Raw genomic sequence first — 19,288 nt, forward strand, 5'->3', positions numbered from 1 at the left:
GACATTAAACTAAAAAGCTTCTGCACGCCAAAGGAAACCATCAGCAGAATAAAAAGTCAATATAGAGAATGAGAGAAAATATTTACAATCCTTATCTCTGATAAAGGGTTAAAATCCAAAATATGTAAGGAACTCATACAACTCGATAGAAAATAAAGAAAAAGATTTAAAAAATGGGCAGAAGACTTCAAAAGAAATCTTTTCAAAGAAGACATACAGAAGACTAACAAATACATAGACACATACTTAACATCGTTAATCATCAGGGAAATGCAAATCAAAACTACAATGAGATATGACATCGTACCTATTGAAATGACTCTTTAAACACACACACACACACACACACACACACACACAAGAAACGAAAAAGAAATAACAAGAAGTGTTGGCAAGGATGTGGAGTGAAGAGAATCCTTGTGCACTATTGATAGGAATGTAAGTTGGTGCACCCACTGTAGAAAACAGTATAGAGGTTCCTCAAAATAGAATTACCATATGATCCAACAACCACTAATCTGTTTTCTGTATCTATGACTTTGGTTTCATGTTTATTTTTTAGATTCTGCGTATAAGAGAGATCATACAGTATTTACTTTTCTCCATCTGATTTATTTCACTTAGCATAATGTCCTCGAGGCCCCTCCATGTTGTTGCAAATGGCAAGATTGCCTTCTTCTTTACGTCTGAATAATATTCCATTGTGTATATAAATCACAAATTTCTTTATCCATTCATCCATCACTGGACATGTAGGTTGTATTTCCATATCTTGGCTATTCTAAATAGTGCTTCAATGAACATGGGGATACGGAGATCTTTTTGAGTTACTGTTTTATGTTTGGATAAACACCTGGGGGTGTGAGTGAGAGAAATAGCGAAAAGATGTCAAAAGGTTTTAAAAAATCTGTTAAATGAATATGTTGGCTGAATTATCATCTGAGTTACCTCATAAAAAAAAACAAGAATGCATAATTGATCTTACTCATTTGATTTTTTAAAAATTTCTTTTCATTTGATTTTTATTCAATAATTATGTAGTACTTTTATCCAAGTATTTTATCATAATGTTCATGAAGTTAGGCATATTGAGAGAAAATTATGTCTACATTTTTCTGTTGAGGACAAGATCAGCTTTGATGCTCAGCAACTGAAATACAAATTTTTTTTTCAAATGTCTTTCTCTATTTTTAATAGATTAACAGAAAAATCACTTGCTTATTGTATAATTCTCTAACAAGGCCAAAAAATAAATGTATTTCTAAAAAATAATGAATGGAACCTATATTGTTAATATTCTAGGATTTTTTCAGAATTAAAAAAAAAGAAAATATCTATATAGAGAAAGAGAAAGTACTTTTTGATTTTCCAAAGAATGCTCTGGAATCAGCAAAGTTTGAAGGATACTTAATGATTGCCCACACTGGTTACGGCTTCCAACCCCAATGGGAAGGACTGGTAAGGTCAAGGGGCCACAGCAGCGCCGCTGGCTTTGCTTCCCGCAAATAAAAGTGTGAGCTCCACAACGAGGAAGCCGCTGGCTAAAGAGACAAAGCCCATAAACTCGAATTCTAAATGCACAGAGATGATGCCGGTGGTTCTCGGGGCGCTGATTCCCACATTCCCTCTGCACCCATTGCACTGCCCGCGACTCTCCTCCAGGAAGAGTCCCCCCAAGCTCTGAAGGGCCCCAGGTAGGTGAGCGGGAAGGTGACAAAAAAAAAAAAAGTACGTTATATTTGTGAATTTGAGCTCATAAGGACAACACTTAGATAATCTAAGGAAACAAATAATAATAAAAAAAATAAACAGTATTTTAAAATGTTGGGCTAGATTCCTTGAATTTGCAGTGGATTCAGCATGATTTTTGGAATTTCTACAGCAGCATTTGAAGAGCTGTTATGAGCCAGACAGTAAGAAAGAGGGAAATAAAAACCAAAGAGGCAAAAGAGATGTTCCTTTCATTCTGAAGTTGTTTTCCTGAAAGTCCAGCATAATAGTAAGTATTTGTTTCACTGGCCACACCATATCGCAAAGGGGACTGAGAAAATGTAATGTTTTGGCTGGACACAGAAAAAAACCAACAACCCCAAATGATAAAGCTGGTAAAGCAAACCTCATCTTCAGGGCTCATCAGCGCCCGCTCTTAGAGCTAGGGATCCACCAAATGACTGACTGATGCTTGGCCACCAGCACTGCTCCCCCCCCAAAAAAAATTTACAAGAATAGATGAGAAACGATATTTCTTTGATAAAATGTAGTATGGTGTCTGTAGAAGACTTTGAAATCTTGGCAGACATTTAACAGTTGTGCAAAATTATCATATTACAATCCTCTGTGATAATCCACTTCACAGCTCTAAAGCAGGAATAATAGAACAGACCTCTGAACCTGGTAGTAAGAATGACTTGAGATGAAGTATGGGAAAATGCTGGGAACATAGTAGGTATTCAGAAAGCATTGACTCTTTTCCATATGTTTATTTGTAGAAGCCCACCTCTGCTGGAGGGATGATGGCTATGATGATGATGGTGGTGGTGGTGGTGATGATGAAGAATTTCTTTAATCAAAGGGTTGCTTTTGTGCCACTTTTCTTAGACAACTTAAAAAAATATTTCCCTTTAAAGTTATCTCTAAGTTTGGAAAAAATGAGAGTGGTAAATGGTACCTGCATATGTAAAGACTGAAGTTCTACATTCATCAAAGATAAAATAGATGAAAGTGATTGTGTCTTACCTTTCTTCTCCAGGGACAGCTATTACTGGGCATTTAATTGCTGGTGAAAGAACCATTCAGAAACTGATAACCAATGAGCAAGGATGGAAGTGGGAGGAGGGATAAGCCATTGTGGGGTTTTCCCTCCCTTCCTCGTTTTCCATCTCACACACTTGGCTCTCAATCATTCTCATTACTTGAGACTGACTAGCACAGATGTTAGAGGAGAGGCAGGAGCAAAACTTTTGTGGGACAGGCTCTCTGCTGGTCATGCTGTTTATATTTAGGCCAAATATATAAATAAAATAGGACTTGCTGAAAATAAGTACCTGGGGTAGCTCCCTGTAAAGATGGGATTCGTTAAGATGGACATAGTTAGGATCAAAATTTCTCTTATTCTGTAAAATCATTTTCAACCAAAAATTATGGTATCCAAAATACATTAACACATCCTATTTAATAAAAAGGAAATGTCAAAATTTCCTAAGCTAATTGGTGATTCATCTTTCTTAACTATCATTTTTCATCCACAATTAGTGAGAAAGCTTTTGATTTTTGTAGCTGTCATTTTTCTTTTTATAAGCTGTAAAACATGTACTAAAACACTTCTTTGATGAACATATTGTCACCTACTAAAATGTAATGGGACATCAGATTTTTTTTTCAACAAAAGGGAAAAGAATAAAGTCTTTTGATAATAGTATTCTTTGATGTTGTAAAAGTTATCTGACTTCCAATCTGGTGACTGCAATTTTGAAAAGGATTCATTAATCACAACGGAGTAATTATCTTTGGCAGTCATCTTTCTCAGAGTCACGAATAACCAATCCCAAAGCGAATGTTACTATAAAGTTAAGAGGAATAGGATATCCATGATGTTGGGGGAAGAAAGATTTTGAAATACAAAAAGCTGTGTTTGAAAGTCAGTGTGTAGTGAAATAAACCTAATTCTATACTCATGTTATGACCTCCAAAGTTTAATCCTCTGTCACTGAATTGACAGTGACCCTTCAACATGAACAAGTGTCAGGCTGTCACACAATAGATTGGAAATAGAAGAACATCAAGATTTCCTAGACTTAACCATAGCGTGCTTCACTCAGCGCCCCAGGTGTGCCTCACTTTGAAAATAAACTCATAAACTAAGTCGATGGGAGATACGTCAGTCCAAATGTTTCTCTAGTGTCTGGTTCAAATGTTTTTCATCTTCTCTTTTGTTTGTGCCCACTTATACAGAGAAAGTAAAAGACAGGTCAGGTGTGAACTTGACTCAGACCTGGAGAGCAGGTTTGACTTGAAGAATTCCTTTTCAAAAAAGGCTGAGAATAACTAATGAAAACTGAAGTGGAAAATATACTGAAAGTTGCTACTGTGAATTGGATGAAATTGCCTTAATGACTAATAGCATGAAATACAATTAATAGAAATTAATAACCTGCTCTTCTATTTTGGAATATAGTGTCCATTTTGGAAAGCCTCATAGGGATAATCTTATGACAACAAGCCTAACTTACACTTAACTTTTGGGAATTAACAAAGGCATATATCTCAGCAAACTCACAGTATGAATCTGGGTTGAATTAACTTCTTGGCTCCGGCTTCAAACTCTTCTGGGCTCCAGACTCTGTATGAACATCTCCTAAATGTTCCATGGAGTTCTTCAATTCAAAATGTTTGCCACTGAATTTTACCTCCTTTAAGCAAATCAGCATCCTCTTTGAATTAAAAGTCCTGCCCTCCGTATTACTTCCTCAGCTAAAAATCTCAGTCACTTTTCCTCCTGATTCCTCCTAAGCCCTTCTCACTCATTGCCAGGTTCTGTCAGCTTCATCTCTGAAACATCTCTGAGATTATTTTCCCTTCTATTCTCAGGACTGCTGTGTCAGTTCCTGCTCTCATCTTCTCAAAGTTTGTTTATGGCTATGACCTTCTAATTGGGATCCCTGTAGGGAGCCTGCTCTCCCCCACTCTGATTCTCCTTCTAACTACCACCAAAATAATGGTCTCCTCCTCTTGTTTAAAATACCTACTTATGCCTCAATGAATTATAGTGAAGCACATAAATCGTCTTATAATGTAACCCAGACTTACTTTCCTAAGTTTATCGCCTATATTTCTTCTCTTCTGCAATTCAACTTTTTATCCTCCATGGCCTTTGAAGATTTCCCTCTTCTAAAAATTTCCCTTCATAGCCTTACATATGTCATTCTCCCCCGGAAAATGATAAATCATTCTCAAGACCCTATTCACATGTCCTTTTTCTGTGGTGAGTTTTCTAAAAAGCCCAACAAAGATAAACCACTTTCTGCTGTGAACTTCTTCAGTACTTTTATTTTTTTGTTATTTTTTTAATAATAAATTCATTTTTTATTGGTGTTCAATTTACCAACATACAGAATAACACCCAGTGCTCATCCCGTCAAGTGCCCCCCTCAGTGCCCATCTTCAGTACTTTTAGAAAATATTTATCTTATCATATAATATATAGCTCACTCCTACAGTTACTGATTATCAGAATCACTTATAGCTTTTTTATTATTATTTATTTATTCATGAGAGACACAGAGAGAGGCAGAGTCATAGGCAGAGGGAGAAGCAGACTCCCTACAGGGATCCCATTTCAGGATTCGATCCCGGACCCTGGGATCACAGCCCTGAGCAAAGGCAGATGCTCAACCACTGAGCCACCCAGGCATCCCTCACTTATAACTTCTAAACAAAAATACATTTCATAACTCACTGTAAATATCTAAGTTATTATCCTGGGGATAGAGTCCCAGAGATTCCCAGTAACTTTGAATGCCGTGGATGTGCTTTGTCATCCTTTTTTCCAATCTTAAAGATGATGCCTTGCATAAGCACAGACATTAGTGAGTGTTGGCCAAATAAAAGTTAAACTCCATTGATCTCTCAATTCTCCACGCATGTCCACAAACTTGCTCTGACTCAATCTCCAGCCTTAATCTAGATACAGTTTGGGCTAGGTTATATTGAGGCCAAGAGTGGATGAGCAGTTGGAAATCCCATGACCTACAGCTCTTTGTGGAGTCAAAGAGCCCATGCTACAGAATGAATTGAGCAAGGGCCTTGGAAATGGATAGGGCCTGGCTTTATCATTTTCTAGTTCTATTATCATGGGCATGTTATTGATCATCTTGAACCCCAGTTTCTTCACATATAAAATCCTTATTAGATTGTATTGTCCTAGAGGGCCAGGTTTATTAAAGGCAATGGTGAAGGTAAAGCACAGAAAAAAGAAAAAAAGCACAGAACAAAGTGGGTGTATATTAAATAGTGACTCCTATAATTAGACCCTTAGTGATCTTCACTAACTTCATGAGTTAACATTCAGTAATATTCCATAAATAAGTACTTCTTTACTTCTAATGCTTAAGTCATGAAATCTTTAATTATTGGCATAGACTATGCTCACTGACTTGAAATAAAGTATTTGCATACCTCTAGCTCAATAATTCTTTAAGAGGAAAACATTCAGGGTAGAATAAGAACTTTCCATTTGTGGTTTACAATCCTGCATGAGTTTAGGGAAGGCTTAAAATGAGAACCAATTTAAGGAACATAAAGTATTTGAAAGTTCCCAGACAGCCATCTTTCCTACAGGGTCATTGGAACATTTTCTGAGCACTCAAAGCAAAGCAAAATCCCAACCAAACTAGTATCTGATATAAAGACATAGCCACCCACCTGGGTGATGATGTATGAGTGTTTGTGTGGCCAATGATGCCATGGCATTCATAACTACTCATCACTTTCTCTTTTCTTGATACCTATAAACAATGTAATTCCAGGGCAGACACTATCTCACTATCTCTTTAGGGTATCTCATTGTTAAACATACTTTTGAAAGCATTATTAATTGATAATTAATTGTTCTAGTTTAATTTGGCTTAGAAAATCTGTAATGTTGGCAACTGCACCTTGAGACAGCGTTTCATGTGACATCTTTGTTTACACTTTGTATGTATGCATGTGTGCAATAAATCAGGCTCAGTAGTATCTCTCCTGTCACATTCCATCATGTCACACTATTAAAATTTGACATGCTCTGGGATGTGGTGATGAATAACCATATGTGGTGACATCTTGGAGAATGCTTAAAAATTATGCTCCGAAGATATTTAGTGCTATTTACCAACACTGCAATTCCCAAGTCCTGCTATTCACTCATTCCCCTTAGACAAAGCTGAACGTCCTGCCAGGACACCGTATCCTGCTGTACTCAAATTACTTCCCACAAGTGTCTCGTAGTGAGGATTCCATTCACCAGGAGAGGAAGAGCTGGTGGCTTTTGCCTGAGAGCCAAGGCCTGGCTCCCACAGCTGTGTGGAGAGACCTTTGTAGCATGTGAAAGCATATTGTGCAATTCTGCTCTGATTAGTAGCACAGCATGACTTCTGAAATCAAGCAGTTTCTAAAACCCAGCAGGATTCATCTGGAGAAAGGCCTGTCAACAGTCTTCTTGAACCTATACATACTAAATTTGGTGCTAAGCTTTGAAATGGAAGCCCACAGAACATTCCCTAGGTGACATGAACTCAATGCTTTGCAATTTTATATTAAAAACAATTCTACTGGAATTAACTAATGTACATGAAACAATGGCTAGTGCAATAAAAAGCATGCATGATTTTATTAGTATTTAATTTAGAGGTGGTAAAAACAGAATTACAATTATTGAAGAAATGAGAGTTTTATTGCTTTTGCTTAAAAATATTATTTGCTGAACAGGAAACTTTTTTTTTTTTTTTTGCAAAGAACTTCTTGCCTTTTTTGTGGAAGATTGGCAAAATATCTCAATATCTGGGTATAAGCGAACATTATTAATTCCAGTTTGAAGTGATATTAAATTATGAAAGTATTCACTCATATATTTATTACATTTCAGCACAGTTTCTGATCTAGGAAATGCATTATGATAGTGATCTGTAAATGGTTAATGTCTATACCAATATGAAATTGTTAATGTTATCCACATGTATTACATGTAATAAAATTTATCATATATAGCATGTTGATAATGGCTTATGTAGATAATGGCTGCATAATGGGATGGATAAAAGGAACATATTTAGGATTTGTCACATGATATATTATTTTTGACATTCTAATAATATCTATTATTATGGAGTCAGCTTAGTGTCTGTGTACTATAGTCCCAAGCATGTGAATATTGCTATTGGGGGAAAAGAGAAGTTTTATCAAATGTAAATATATTGCTACAACCAGTCACCATTTTAAAATAAGAAATACAGACATAGCGGCCCCTGGGTGGCTGAGTGAGTTAAGCGTCTGCCTTAGGCTCAGGTTCTGATCTCAGGATGCTGGGATTGAGCCCTACATTGGACTCCCTGCTCAGTGGAGAGTCCACTTCTCCCCCTGACTCCCCCCCTGCTTGTTCTTTCTCTCTTTCTGTCAAATAAATAAATAAAATCTAAAAAAGAAAGAAAGAAAGAAAGAAAGAAAGAAAGAAAGAAAGAAAGAAAGAAAGAAAGAAAGAAAGAAAGAAAGAAATAGGGATATTTATCTCTCTAGTTCACTTCCTTCTTCTTCTTTTTTTTTTTTTAACATTCACCTCTGCAGTTAGTTCTGAAGCTTTATTATAACTTCAGCTTATGAACATATGCAGCACTTCCCATTTGGGATTGGAAGTGACTATGAAGATAACATTGAACCCAATAGTGTTTCAAATGCATTTTAGCTCTATGACCAAAGTCAAGCTCCTCAGTAGCTTTTGAGCCAAAAATAGAATCTAGGAAAATACAGTGTAATTGTTGATTGAATGTAATGAATCAATGTAATAATGCAACTTAATAGAAATCTTAAATAAAATTTCCCTCAAGTTTGGGGAAAAAAAAATTCTCCTTATTCTTTGTATTTACTACCCCCTTTTATTTTTTCCTGTAGTGAAGTCATAGCTGCCAGCAGAGGCCACTGGTGGCTTTAAGAACTTGTACCGTTGAAGGCAGACATAGGAGCTTAGTATTTCTTAACTCAAAAGTTCTGTTTAGTGTATGTTACTTTTTAAATTGAGAAACTCTTTTTTTTCTTTTTTCTTTCCTTATTCCTTTTTTTTTTTTATGAGGTGGGATTGGTGTTTTTCTATAAAGCAGAGAAAGTATTAAAGAATCAGCCAGTGTTGGGGATCCCTGGGTGGCTCAGCGGTTCGGCACCTGCCTTCCTCCCAGGGCGTGATCCTGGAGTCCTGGGATCAAGTCCCACATCAGGCTCCCTGCATGGAGCCTGCTTCTCCCTCTGCCTGTGTCTCTGCCTCTCTCTCTCTCTGTGTCTCTCATGAATAAATAAATAAAATCTCTAAAAAATTAAAAAAAAATCAGCCAACGCAATAACTGTATACCTTTTTTGGCTAAGATTTTAAAAAGTGAGTTCCATAGCACTTAGCGTCATTTTTCTTTCCTTTGCTTATTTATTTTATTTCCACCGCTCCTGAACTATCAGTAGTAAATATAGTCAACAAAAAGCAGCTATGTTGTCCAGTTGTAAGAATAAAGATATCTATTTGAAATACTTAGGAATTTTCCATGCATATGATCTAGAGTTTGGGTAGACAATAGAGCAGATGGTTGAATCTGTAAGTGCTTCATAAACGTTTTCCACATAGACCTTCAAATAAAAAGAAAAAAAAAAGGTTATTCTAAACACAGACATTGTCTTTTTAATCACTTAGCACCACTTTCTTCTTCCATTCCTTCCTTGTTTGTTCGACTTTTTAAAGATTTTATTCATTTATTTTAGAGAGAGGGAGAAAGAGAGCATGAGTGGGGGGAAGGGGTAGAGGGAGAGAATCATCCAGCAGATTCCCTACTGAGCTAGGACCTCAACACAGGGTTCTATCTCACCACCCTGAGATCATGACCTGAGCCAAAAATCAAGAGTCAGATGCTCAGTGGACTGAGCCATGGGAGGCCCCTATCATTCCTTCCTTGTTCTTACCTTTCTTACATTTCTTCTTTCCTTCTTCCTGTCCTTGCTGTCTTCTGTCTCTCCTTCCTTCTTTCTTCTCTCTCTTCCTTTGTTTTTCCCATCTTCCTTTCCTCAACTCCTTCCCTTCCCTGTTTTCTTTCTTCCTGTTTTCCTTCCTCCATTTCTTTGCCCTAGATATTTTGGTAAACATCAGCTGATATTTCTATCCAAGGGCAAATTTGCATTTCTTTAGTTTGAAAGGACTTTTTTTTTTTTTTAACAATGAAACTAGTATATCTCAAACAATGTTTCCTTAAGCATTCTTCAAGAACATTAAAATACATCACTCAAAGGTAGTGATACTGTATTATATATTTGAAAGATGCTAATAGAATAGATCTTAAAATTCTCATCACAAGTAAAAAATAATACCTATGTGCAGCGATGGATGGTAACTTATTGTAGGGATCATTTATTTACTTAATGGATAGATAATCATGTTGTATGCCTAAAGCTAATACATATTATATGTCAAGTATGTCTCAATAAAACTGGAAAAAAATTTAAAATTTAAATAAATAAATAAAATGTCACTCAAAATACTTGTTATCAAATAAGCTTTGATAATATTACATAATTTACTGTAGAAGAGTCTCATTGACATTAGCAACACAAACAATCCTGAGAATAATTGCAGAGACCTTTTTGCTTGCCCTTTACTACCATGTGGCATTGTGTTCCCAAAGTCACCAGTTTGTGAAATACTAAACAGAACCAGTTATAGTTGTATGTCAGGATTCCTGCAATCTCACAAGTGTCCTACAGCTTCTCATTTCTGAGCAAAGTATCATGGGGAGTTAGGAAAAAGTATAAGCAAATAAACTTTGATTGATTGGATATTTTGTGAACAAGCAAAATGCTAAACCATTCCATTTCTGTTGTTATAGACTTACAAGTAAGCTTTCAGGGAGAAGACTTTGGAGCTTAAATGATTCTCTTTGCGTGATGTGTTCATAGGGCCATAGTAGACCCATGGTTCGTTCTTTTAGTCATTCTGGATGTTGATGTTCTCAGTAACTCTCTTCATCTTGTCTTTAAACAATACTGAAAAGATAGTATCTTTATGTGTTTCTTCAATTCCAAACTTTGCCTCATCTTTACTATTTTGATGAGAAACTTTCTGAAGTTTCCAATGGCTTCTCTCTTTTTTTAAAGACTGTAGAAATATAATTTTGATGGTTTAGATGCATAGCACAATCCTCTTTCACTGTATTGAACATAGATACTGTATGTCTATAACTTTTTGGCATTTAGGACCATTTGTTTCTATGATAAATAATAATAAGAAAAAATGTAATAGTGACAGTTTATAAAGTATTTTCAATATTTCAGGCTCTATACCATGTATTATATATATATCATTTAATTCTAATAGCAGCCATATATGACATGTATTGCTACCTTACTTTTAAATATGAGGAAATGGGGGGCACCTGGGTGGTTCAGTCAGTTAGTATCCAACTTTTGGTTTAGGCTCAGGTCCTGATCTCAGGATCATGATACTGAGCCTCACATGGAACTCTGTGCTCAGTGTAGAATCTGCTTAAGACTCTTTCCCTCTGCATCTCCCCTTCTGTTCTCACTCTGTCTCTCTCTCTAATAAATACATAAATCTTTAAAAAATAATGAAGAAATGGCAGTTTATTACTATCAAATAACTTACCCATTGTTAAACACAGCTAATGGGTAGAATAATCAGGATTTAAATTTAGGTCTCCCAGATTCAAAGCTTGTGTTTCAAACTGATTATTCTACCTCATGCTACAACTAGAAAGCTAGAAGAAAAAAAAAAGAAAGGAAGAAAGAAGAAAGAAAAAGTAGTCTGAATTTTTTATAGTGCTCTTCTGCCTTTTTCCCAGTATGGAATTGTATGTATAACAAGGCCACTCCTTTTGCCACTGAGCTATGTCTGAATTTTAGGTAGTCTGCTAATGAGACATGCACTATACAGATAATGAAATATCTGGGGTCTGTACAGGGCATGGAGGATAAATAGAAAATAATTTGAGAAGGTGCTGTATGCAAGTAGGTTAAATTGAATCAATAAAATAAGTAGAAATCTATATTTCACAAAACACAAAAAATTGCAAAGCATTATAGGGAAAATAATTCAAAGAAATAAGGCCCTTTGGGCACAATTGTCCAATGATGGAGATTTTAGTAATATTTTTGGAAGTAAGAAACATCTCTGACTTGCAGCTCGGTAGTAATCCAAAACAGGAGATTTAGCACTGAACTTACAGGAAGATTTTGTTTTCATATTTTAAGAAGTCAATGAAGATACCTCTTCATTTAACCACAACTGAGACATCTGGAAAAGGAACATCTGGAAATATCTCCAGAGACATGTTTAAATACCTTAGGTGTTAGCCTATGTCCAGCTGAAATTAATAGAAAGACAGTAAGTGTAGTCAATTTTTTTTTCTATATATAGTCTCTAAAGACATCTTGCACTCCAAATAGTGGATTCTGTGTAAAGATATGATTGTGAAAGAAGATTTAGGAAGGCCTTGATTCACCTTTTCCTAGAATATATGAGGTGAAACAACCCAAATATACAATAATGTTGGTAGATGCTTTTAGAAGAGTAATAAGTAAGTTCCTAAATGGAATCACTGCCAGTCAGTGTCGACCTATCAAATATCATCTGATGTTATCAAAATGTGCTCTTGTGCTCTGGGTAGTTTTATAAAACACTTTAATTTATTCCTTGAAAATTACATTGTATTTGTTTATAAAATAACTTTTAGATTACTGGTGGCTATCTTCTGTCAAAGAAGTGATTTCACAATGCCATCATGGTTTGCATAACTCTTCAGAAGAGGTGCTCAATGTCCACAATGGTCAAAACATGGAAAGAGACCACATGTCCATGGATGGATGAATAAATAAAGAAGATGTGATATATATATATATAATGGAATATTACTCAGCCATCAAAAATGAAATCTTGCCATTCGCAACAATGTAGATGGAACTAGAGGGTATTATACTAAGCAAAATAAGTCAGAGAATGACAAATACCATATGATCTAACTCATGTGGAATTTAAGGAACAAAACAGATGAACATAAGGGAAGGGAAAAAAAATAAAATAAGGCAAAAATAGAGGGAAGGAGGCAAACCCTAAGAAACTCTTAATTCTAAGGAACAATCTGAGGTTTGCTGGAGGGGCAAGGGGTGGGGGATGGGGTACCTTGGTGATGGGCATGAAGGAGGGCACTTGATGTGATGAGCACTGGGTGTTATATGCAACTGATGAATCACTAAATTCTACTCCTGAAACTAATATTATACTATATGTCAACTTGAATTTAAACGAGATCTGGAAGAAAAAAAAAAAAGAAACACCAGATGGGTATTCTATCCTCTGGTTCCCACAAATGCAAAGCTTTCAGGTTATACTGCCTGGTACGCTATTATTTCATTGAATATTCCTTTTTGTGTATTGGGATTCCAATGTGAAATGAGTTTCTATGCATCAAGAAAGCATGAAACTTAATCACCAAGCTGTATTTTAAACAAAGCAACTCATTCCCAACAAAGGAAGTTAGAACATATGCAGAGTGTTCTTGCTTCTACAATGCTTTTAAAAGATTGTGAACAGTTGGGATAAGGGTTGCCAGAATTAAAGAATGACTTTTATGAGGAGGATAAAAGAGAAGTCCTGCTATAAAAATGCTTTAGAGTTCATTGAACTCTGCATATTTCAGATTAGGTAGAATGCAAATTACGGCATTCGTTATTAAAATAGGCTTGGGTCTCAAACAGCAAAATGAGGGGCCCAAGTGGTGAGAATTACATTATACAGCTTGTCATAAAACCTCTTATTATTCTAAGTAGTCTCATGTTTTATTGCATCTTAAATACAAACTAAAGAAACCACCAGAAAAGACCTTTTCTAGCAATATCAGTAAAATAAAATGGTTGTTAAATCACAGATACAGAGATTTAAAATTAACATACACTACATATTCAAAGAAAACCTGTACATTGCGCTTAACCCTGAGTACCAAAAATCCATATTTACTCTAGTATTCAATGAAATGATTAGGGAAATTAACAATGTTATTAAGAGAAATGGGCTTATCCACTGAGAACATAACTATCCCATTACCTTTTCTCAAGATGGGCATTTCTCTCTCTTTTTTTCTCCCTTCTGTAGTCTTCATAGAATTTATACACAGGTTACCCTAAATTTTTTCAGTAGTTAATCCTGTTAAGAAAACACAAACGAATGGCATGAAAATAAGTATTTGTTCACAGACTTTCTGAAGTTGAGTGAAATCCCTGAAGTGGTTATTTTTAGATATGTGAGCAAACTGTTCTACCACATTACTTTAGCAAATCTCAGAGCTAAATTGAGGGAGGAAAAAAATTAGGAAAGGATTGAGCTATAGTTCTGCTAATACCTCTAAATTATTTTTTAATTTTATGCATTTAAGAAGGAATTTGGTGTTGTTTGCTCTGTGCCTCATGAGTTCTAGTGGGCAGCCTTCTTAGCTAATGCTGTTGGGACTAGTGGTTGGTTGGTTAGTTAATAAAAAGTTATCCATTAAATCCAGAAATTATGAGACATGACATAGAGGCGAAAATTTTTAATTCCGAATATTCCTTCACCTTTTGTGGTAGAGCGAAGTACTTTCCTTTAAGCATGGATCTGCTCATTGGAGTGGATTTGCATATTATCTTTCTCACATGAAACATATCCAAATTCATCATCCTCAGTTTCTCTGGGTTATTCAAAGTAGAGTGAGAATTTCATTGGTACTTGTGAAGCAGTGTGAGTGCCATATCCTTCTGGATTGGTGTTATTTCCCCCAATATTTTAATGTCATTGTCCTTACATGTAACTCAATAACATCAATGCTCAAGTCTTCCAAAGCATTAAATCTAGTTTTCATAGAAACGGATCCTTCATTTCAAACTTGTATTTTTATCAATGTAACATATTCAGTTAAACAGTTACAGTAGCAAGAATAAGTGCATAAATAGGTTGGGAAGAAACATGAATAATTTAAGCATACGGCGGTGGGTGGGAGGCCAACTATTCAAATACCAGAGGATGGTGTGCTAGGACAGGCCTTCATAGCATCCTGGGCTTCAGACTGTATGGTAGGTCCAGAGGAGACCAGAAACTATTGGTCAGCCTTCTAGTTGATTCTTTAAAAGTCAGTTAAGGGTGCTTTTACTGAAAAATTTTAAAGGCCTCTGGATAAAATGAGAAGTTGAATTTCAGTGCCCTTCAAATACATGTACTTAAACTTTCTGTTTGTACGCTTAGAACCCAGACTGAACAAATCTCTCAAATAGTTATTTGAAAGACATTGTATTTACTGACTTTAAAATGAAGTCACAAAATTTTTAACTTTCTTTGTTAAGTGTTGTATGAAACACATATGGAGTTGAAATAGGTATAATCAGTAACTGAATTTTACTCTTCATTTAAAAGTGGGGAAAATTGGATATTTTATCTTTGTCAAGTTGTAGTGATACCTTAAATTTGCTGTCATGGCCCAGAATGATTTGCTTAATTGCTGAATGTGTTCACCAACTTCCTTTAGTAATAGCCATCTTGTTACAGAAACTGTGGCTTCTCTAATGTCTTTGTCCTTGTTCTTTGTAGCAGTGAACAAAAATGACAGGTAACTTTACCTTTAGGCCCCCCTAAGCACAGGTTGGTCATTTTTATTAAAGCTATGAATTCAGAAAGAGTAAAGGTGTATTTCTCCCAGTTTATAACTGACATGAACAGGGAATTGAGAGATGAGGACTTGAGGGAGAGAAGTGTTTGCACCTCTCCAGCAACCCTTTTCCCTCATTCAAGAGCTTAGCAATTTTTTTAAAGATTTTATTTATTAATTCATGAGAGACACACAGAGAGAGGCAGAGAAATAGGCAGAGGGAGAAGCAGGCTTTCTGTGGGGAGTGCGATGCAGGACTTGATCCCAGGACCCTGGGATAACAACTTGAGCCAAAGGCAGCCGCTCAACCACTGAGCAGCCCAGGTACCCAAGAGCCTACCAATTTCTAGCTCACCTTTTAACAATAAGCCCACAGACTGACACCTTCAGGATATCTTCCTTTATTTAGCCTGGAAAATCTTGCATGATCAAATTCTGGGTTTATTCATAATAAGATTAACACCATGAGACAAGTCTTTATATGAATGATCAATAAGCTCTGATTCTAGCCTGAATTGAACTCTGGTTTCTGGTTAGTTTATAAAATGTGTTTATGCTCTCTACTTTTGTACCTTAACACCAAAACAGAACAAAGCAAAAAACAATAAAAATAACAAAAATAATACATTATGTGGGGTTTAAAGAATGTAAGTCAGGTGAGGCTTTCATATCCATTATCTTATTTTTTCCTCCAAATAACTATATGGTATATAAATATAAATAAATATGTGGTAGGCCTTATTAATAGCACCATAATCCATGGATGGGGAAAGCAGGGCTTACAAGGATTAATTTGCTCAAACAGGTAGTGTTGGCAAACATGGGATTTGAACGTGGGTCACCTGATTTCAAAGTCTGAGATCTTAATCCGAAAGCACAATGTTTCCCTAGTTAATAGCTGAATCAGTTCAGACTTGAAGGAATTCTGGGATGCCAGGCCAGAGGGTTTTGACATCACAGGAATGGCTATTTGGAGAATTAAAGCCCGACACTTTCAGAACTGGACTTGTGTAATTGACTTACAGCGTAGGATAGTTGTCAATGACTTCATGGTCTCATCCAACCCGTAGCTGGAGGGGTATCTTGATTCTGTGGCACTGTATTTCAAATAAAACTAATCAAAGAAAGAAAGCATGATAGGTTAAGAATGGGTAACCGAGATGATCACTGCGGAAATGAAGAAATGGAGGACACAAGAATATCTGAATGAGGATTTGGAAGATGCATTTTGTTTGGAAAATACAGTTTTTTGATGACTTTTGAGAGAATTGTTTCAGCAGAAGATAGAAAAGGGTACCGGTTTGCAACAAGAGTACATGGGATGTGAGAAAGTGACAGCAGTTAGCATAGTCTGTCTTTCAAAATGTTTAGCTAAATAACCTCATGAAACTCTTCAATTCAGCGAAAAGCATGTCTAGAGGGCTTTGTACCCATGTCATTCAATTCATTCTGTACATAGAAGGTCACCTGGCATACTCCTTCTTGATTTACTTCCCTCCAATATATCTTTCTCTTTCACTTTGTCAGCTGTTTTGCAAACTATAGAGTCTCTTTTCATTTTATTATTTTGCCACCTAAATAAAATAAACTTGAGATTTCCTACTGGGTATGTCTTATAGCAGTGTAGCCACTTTAACATACTTAATTTACATTTGTAGAATGTGCTACTTGAAATAGAAATGTTTATAAAGAGACATAGTTCACTGTGATTAAGCAAAACTCAGAGCGTTGTATCTCGTTCATAATTTAACATTCCAAGCAGGCTTCTCCCCACCCTGTACCCCTGTCACTCCATCTGATTTTGAAGTAATAAAACATAATCTGAGTTTTGGAATTGGCCTTTGACTGAAATAAAAGTTTAAGCAAACATTTTGATGTACCAACAGTGTATATTTCATCCTCATATGCCCTCAAAATGAATAAACTTGGAAAAGTAGAGCTAATTCTCTCACAGTATTTGATGAGAATGCATTAAACAGAAGGTAATAAGTAATTCCAGTGGTGCCACAGAGACCCAGGGTTTCTAGAAACAACAATTCAAGGCACTGATTACAATTTGAGGTTGCTGTATAAATCCTTCTGGGGGCATCAATGAATCCCTGAATTCTTTCTGTTCCACATTATTTAACAAAGGACCTGAAATTAATGGGATTAATTCTTTGACTCAAAAAGTTAATCTTTGTGTCAAACATGTATCTGGCTCTCTGTAAATCGTGATTCAAAGTTACGGAATTTTACTTTATATCCCACCCCCAACCAATCAGCAGTAATCTCTCTTCTTGTATATATTAATTCTTATATAGGTATCACTGATGTTTACCCAAATTTTAATATTTGAGTAATTTAATATAAGTTAAGGTATAATTGACTAGTGAATATTATGGAAGTGCAAAAATAATTACATTAAACCTATACATAACATATTTAATAAAGCTGAACATATTAATACTCTGAGACTCAGTAATTCCACCTCAGAGATATGTTGAAAATATCCATTATGGTCCTATTCAATATAGTTCCAAACTGGAATCAACTCAAATGTGTCTCAAAAATGGAGTGGATAAATAAATGATGATATATTCCTATAATGGAATACCATACAGTAATGAAAAAAATAAGATATTATCACAGTCAATAATATAAATGAATCTGATAACTGTCAGGGTTTTTTTTTCATAACCATAATTTTGAGAAGAAACCAGTTACAAATGCACATATGCTGATGAGTCAGCCTATCTATCTATCTATCATCTGTCTATCATCTATCTATCTATCATCTGCCTATTATCTATCTATCTATCATCTGTCTATCTGTTTTGGATTGAATATTTGCAGCCCCCCAAAATTCATGTTGAAATTCCTAGTATGATGGTATTTGGAGGTAGGGCCTTTGGGAGGGGATTAGGTCATGAGGGCATAGAGCTCTCATGAATGGGATTAATGCCCTTATGAAAGAGACCCCAGAGAGCTTTCTTGCTCTTTTCCCCATGTGAGGACACAGCAAGAACTGATCATTAACTATTTTGAATGTTTGCCACATATCTTCTAAAGTGGAATTGCCTTCCTTGAACTAGGAGGTGGGGTGTCACCAGACACTGAATTTGTTGGTGCCTTGATCTTGGACTTCCCACCCTCCAGAAGTGTAAGAAACAAATGCCATTTAAGTCACTCAGTATGATATTTGTTATAGCAGTTCAAATGCACTAAGATAGTATCTATCACAGGCAAAGCTGGGCTGTAGGAATTAGTCTTATGATCTTTGCAGGAGAGGGGCTGTGAGAGGGCGTGACGGATATTCTACAGCATGGATGATGTTCCACTTCTTGATCTGCCTGCTGGCTGAAAGGTTGGGTCCACTTTGTAAAAGCTTATCAAGTTGGTGATTGTTCTCTAACTGTATGCAAGTTATGTTTTAAGAAGGTACACTTTAATAAATGTTCTTGCTAGGAGCAACTTCCAAAGAGACATGTTATGTGCTGGTTTATTCTCTATTAGCTACCAAGTCAATAAAATGCATTCTTAATATTTCAACCTGTAGGCTTTCTGAATTGAGGATAAATTCAGATAGAAACACCAACAAATTAACTCTGAGCAGATGACATTTAATTCAAACAAGATCAAATAGGAAATTGCCCTTTCTTAAAGATGCTATTATAGTGGTGTGCTACCTAATTATAGGTACTAAATCACTTGCTTTTATTCATTCTATTTTTAAGAAGCGTAGTTGTGTGGGTGGCATTCATGAATCAAAACTTTTGATAACATGTGAAGAGACACTTAGGGATATTGTTAAAACACATTCTCCAGAGAAAGGCTAAGCTAATTTGAATTTGACCTTATCAGCAATCCAAATTCAGCAAGTGAGATATACTATAATGTTCATGAGA

At 35.8% G+C, this 19,288-nt stretch overlaps 1 protein-coding gene and 1 pseudogene across 1 annotated transcript in view; one reads left to right on the forward strand and one right to left on the reverse strand.

The window, feature by feature from the left end:
* LOC121474928 overlaps positions 1–10,691 on the reverse strand; it is a 28,104-nt pseudogene extending 17,413 nt beyond the window's left edge.
* ZNF804B (zinc finger protein 804B) overlaps positions 1–19,288 on the forward strand; it is a 488,693-nt gene that overhangs the window by 351,784 nt on the left and 117,621 nt on the right. The gene's annotated exons all lie outside the window — the stretch shown is intronic.

This window comes from Vulpes lagopus, chromosome 13, assembly GCF_018345385.1.
Source record: "Vulpes lagopus strain Blue_001 chromosome 13, ASM1834538v1, whole genome shotgun sequence".
Taxonomy (NCBI): domain Eukaryota; kingdom Metazoa; phylum Chordata; class Mammalia; order Carnivora; family Canidae; genus Vulpes; species Vulpes lagopus.